The following is a 5000-nucleotide window of genomic DNA, read 5'->3' on the forward strand; positions in this document are numbered from 1 at the left end:
AGGCGCCGACCAACCTCGCTCACAGCACCGTGCAGACCTCCCCTTCACTGAGCCCGGCTGGTACAAACCAGGGACGCCAGGAGCAGACCGGACACCGCAGGCCGCCCCACGTATGGCATCTGCACCAGGAAAAAAAGAAAGCGGAAAAGAGGACCGAGGCGCCGCCGCCTCGCCTTACCATCATCCAGCTTCTCAGGGGACCAGAGTGGTGGGGGGGGGTAGCCGCTGAAGGCTCGAGACACCCCACCACGGCCATCTGCACCCGGCTGCCAGCCAACACCGGCGGCCAAAAACGTACCGTGCTGTGCCCATGTCACGGGCTCCGGCTTAGGGCCGAGAGAGCAAAGGACCCGAGGAGTCGACTAGCCTTCGCTCACAGCACCGTGCAGACCTCCCTTCACCGAGCCCGGCCGGTAGAAACCAGGGACGCCGAGAGCCGGCCGGACACCACAGGCCGCCCCGCACGTATGGCATACGATACCGGCAACGAAAGGAGTAAACCAAGAACCAGGGAGGCGCCGCCGCCTCTCGCCTTACCATCGTCGGGCTCTCGGGGGGCCGGGGGGGGGGGGCCACCCACCGGTGGCTCGAGACACACCCCCCCCGGGCCGTCTGCATCCAAGCTGCCGGCCACCGCGACCAGCCAAAACCGTGGCGTGCCCATGCCACGGGCTCCGGCTTAAGGCCGGCAAACAAAGGGAGCAGGTGCCGCCGCCGCCACCTCTCGTCCCATCCCCAAGGCCCCCTCAAGGAGCTGGGCAACAGCCCCCGACGGGCTGGAACCGTACGGAGCACCGCTGTGTCAACACACATACCGGCGCTCCCCCCCTCCGCCATCATCGGGCTCTCGGGGGACCGGGGGGGGGACGGGGGTAACCACCCACGGTAGTCTCACAGCTCGGCTCCCCCCCCCAGTATCCAGCGTTCAAGTGCCGCCAGCCGCCTCCGGCCACCGGTCTTCGGCCTCTCCCGTGCACCTCTGCCCGTCCTTTTCTCACCACTCGGCAGCGACCGCCCCAACGCCGCCCGGCTTCGTGCCGTTCGGCATCTCTCTGGGTGCTCTCGGTTCCGTGCACGCTCGCCTGACAGAGCACCGGCTTGAGAACCGTGCCCAATTCCCCGGGGGAAACCACCGTCTGCGGCCGCCCAGCATTCCACTTGGCCGGCTAAGCCGCGTGCCCTCGCTCGGTGGCGCTTGTCTGGAGCAGAGACGCCTCGTGCCCCTATATAAGGAGAATATGGGTCCGCGCCGGAAAGGGGCGCTTAAAGGCAGTGTCTGCCTGCCAGCGGGGGAGGCGCTGCAGAGACGCCGACTCTTACGATGACCTAACTGGAGGCAGCGCGAAACAGCGACCCCTTGGAGGAACTGCCGGAGCCAACAGGTCTGCCCGCGCTCTAAGTCCCGAAGGAGCCGGGTAGACCTGGCAGCCCTTTCGACGGACGCTGAGCCGGCCGCCGGCAACGTGGAGCCGGGTACACCTAGCGGCCACCGCCGGTCGCCTCGGAGGTGGGTAGACCTGACGGCCGCCTCACGCCCCGGAGGCGGGTAGACCTGACGGCCGCCTCACGCCCCGGAGGCGGGTAGACCTGACGGCCGCCACACGCCGCGGAGGCGGGTAGACCTGACGGCCGCCACACGCCCCGGAGGCGGGTAGACCTGACGGCCGCCTCACGCCGCGGAAGCGGGTAGACCTGACGGCCGCCTCACGCCCCGGAGGCGGGTAGACCTGACGGCCGCCTCACGCCCCGGAGGCGGGTAGACCTGACGGCCGCCTCACGCCGCGGAAGCGGGTAGACCTGACGGCCGCCTCACGCCCCGGAGGCGGGTAGACCTGACGGCCGCCTCACGCCCCGGAAGCGGGTAGACCTGACGGCCGCCTCACGCCCCGGAGGCGGGTAGACCTGACGGCCGCCTCACGCCCCGGAGGCGGGTAGACCTGACGGCCGCCACACGCCCCGGAGGCGGGTAGACCTGACGGCCGCGTCGCGCCCCGGAGGCGGGTAGACCTGACGGCCGCCTCACGCCCCGGAGGCGGGTAGACCTGACGGCCGCCACACGCCCCGGAGGCGGGTAGACCTGACGGCCGCGTCGCGCCCCGGAGGCGGGTAGACCTGACGGCCGCCTCACGCCCCGGAGGCGGGTAGACCTGACGGCCGCCACACGCCCCGGAGGCGGGTAGACCTGACGGCCGCCTCACGCCCCGGAGGCGGGTAGACCTGACGGCCGCCTCACGCCCCGGAGGCGGGTAGACCTGACGGCCGCCTCACGCCGCGGAGGCGGGTAGACCTGACGGCCGCCTCACGCCCCGGAGGCGGGTAGACCTGACGGCCGCCTCACGCCCCGGAGGCGGGTAGACCTGACGGCCGCGTCGCGCCCCGGAGGCGGGTAGACCTGACGGCCGCCTCACGCCCCGGAGGCGGGTAGACCTGACGGCCGCCACACGCCCCGGAGGCGGGTAGACCTGACGGCCGCCTCACGCCCCGGAGGCGGGTAGACCTGACGGCCGCCTCACGCCCCGGAGGCGGGTAGACCTGACGGCCGCCTCACGCCGCGGAGGCGGGTAGACCTGACGGCCGCCTCACGCCCCGGAGGCGGGTAGACCTGACGGCCGCCTCACGCCCCGGAGGCGGGTAGACCTGACGGCCGCCTCACGCCCCGGAGGCGGGTAGACCTGACGGCCGCCTCACGCCCCGGAGGCGGGTAGACCTGACGGCCGCCACACGCCCCGGAGGCGGGTAGACCTGACGGCCGCCACACGCCGCGGAGGCGGGTAGACCTGACGGCCGCCTCACGCCGCGGAGGCGGGTAGACCTGACGGCCGCCTCACGCCCCGGAGGCGGGCAGACCTGTCGGCCGCTTCACGCCCCGGAGGCGGGTAGACCTGGCGGCCGCGTCGTGCGAGACATTTTTGTTTCGATAGATGCCAATGAAATCCGAAAAAAAATAAATGAAAAGGGAAATTTTTTTTCTTAACGCACCCCCGCACCCCCGCGCCCCGCCGCGCTCTCATGTGCACGCAGCACCAGCCCCCCCACCCCCCCGCCCCGACCCGTTGGCTGCCATGCAGTCGCTGGCATCATTCGCTGCCCGCCCCCTCGGCCGCCAGTCAGCCCCTCTGCGCCGCGCCACTCCGCGCCGCACGGCGCCGCCCACCACTCCCCCCCCCCGCTTCCCGCGGCTGCCAGGGGACCCGGCAGAAGCGGCGACGTTCCCCGCACCTCACCCCCAACGGAGACGCCCGTCTCGCTGGAGCGAGTTCGCATCGGGAACCGGGCGCTTTTCGCCGGGTCGGGGTCCCGGCGCTGCCGGGCGGTCCTCGGCTTCAGCTGTTGGTTTCGCAGCGTGGGTTTAGCTTTAGTCTCGGGGGAGGGGGGGTGTGGGGGGGGGTGCGTGTGTGTGTTTTTATTTTGTTTCTTTCCCCCCGCCTTTCGCTGTGCCGCAGAGGCGTGGGCACCGGGCGCCCTTCACCGGGTCCGGGTCCGGGTCCGGGTCCGGGTCCGGGTCCCGGCGTTGCCAGGCGCTCGCTGGCATTCGCGTTTAGGTTTTTTTCGACGGGGTTGGGGTGGGGGGGTGGGAAGGGGGCTCCCGGGCTTTATGTGTGGGAATGGGGGGTGTGTGCGCGTGTGTGTGTGTGTGTGTGTGTGTGTTGTTCGGATTGTTGTTTTGTTGTTTGTTCCCCCCCCCCCCCCCCCCCCCCCGCCGCGACACACACGCGCTCGGACACACACGCAGAGACACAGAGAGAGAGAGAGAGAGAGAGAGCGCGCGCGCGCGAGAGAGAGACACAGGCGCGCGCACACACACACACACACGCACACACAGACACAGACACACGCACGCGCACACACACAGACACCCCCAGCCCCCCACCCCCCCCAGCCCCCCGACCCCCACCGTCGCCCGCGCGCCCGAAGAGCCGTTGGTCCCCGCCCCACCGCTGCAACTCCGGAGCTGCAGGGCGGTGGGTGCGGCCGCCAACCGACCGCAGCCTCCTCGGCGCCGCGGAGCACTACGGCTGGGGGGTGGGGGATCGGGGGCGGTTTCTGTTACACCACCACCACCACCACCACCCGCCCTCGCTGCTCTCCCTCCCACCCCTTCGGCGTTCGTTTGGCTTTCAACCCGCGGCGGGAACGGAGCAGGCGGGCAGGAGGGCGGGCGGCCGAGCGACCGACTGAGGAAGGCGGGGAGCCGGGCCGCGGGCACGGCGCGGCAGGGACTCGGCAGCTGCGGGGGCTCAGCGTCCAAAACACGCGCCACCCATCATCGCCGCCGCCGGCGGGAGGCCCCTCCGGGCCCCCCGGCACGGAGGCGGCGGCGGCGACGCCGCTGGGTCCTAAGGTCTCCCGCCTTCCTTCCCTGGAGCGGCCAATGTGCTGCTGCTGGTGGAAAGCGGGCCGGAGGTAGGGGGCGGCCGGTCTCCTCGCGAACCCCGGGGGTGGCAGGGGGCGGCCGGTGTCACGGTGGACCTGGTGGCGGGAGGGGTGGGGGTTGGGGGGGGGTCGGCAGGGGGGTCGACAGAGCTCGTTGCGGCGGTGGGGGGGCGGGGGGGGGGGGGGGGGTGGTGGGGGGGTGGTGTTGGTGGGGAGCGGTTTCTGTTGTTACACACACACCCCCGCCCCGTCGCTGCTCTCCCTCCCACCCCTTCGGCGTTCGTTTGGCTTTCAACCCGGGGCGGGAACGGAGCAGGCGGGCAGGAGGGCGGGCGGCCGAGCGACCGACTGAGGAAGGCGGGGAGCCGGGCCGCGGGCACGGCGCGGCAGGGACTCGGCAGCTGCGGGGGCTCAGCGTCCAAAACACGCGCCACCCATCATCGCCGCCGCCGGCGGGAGGCCCCTCCGGGCCCCCCGGCACGGAGGCGGCGGCGGCGACGCCGCTGGGTCCTAAGGTCTCCCGCCTTCCTTCCCTGGAGCGGCCAATGTGCTGCTGCTGGTGGAAAGCGGGCCGGAGGTAGGGGGCGGCCGGTCTCCTCGCGAACCCCGGGGGTGGCGGGGGCGGG

The sequence above is a fragment of the Athene noctua genome, unplaced genomic scaffold (assembly GCF_965140245.1).
Source record: "Athene noctua unplaced genomic scaffold, bAthNoc1.hap1.1 HAP1_HAP1_scaffold_244, whole genome shotgun sequence".
In the NCBI taxonomy this organism is placed as follows: Eukaryota; Metazoa; Chordata; class Aves; order Strigiformes; family Strigidae; genus Athene; species Athene noctua.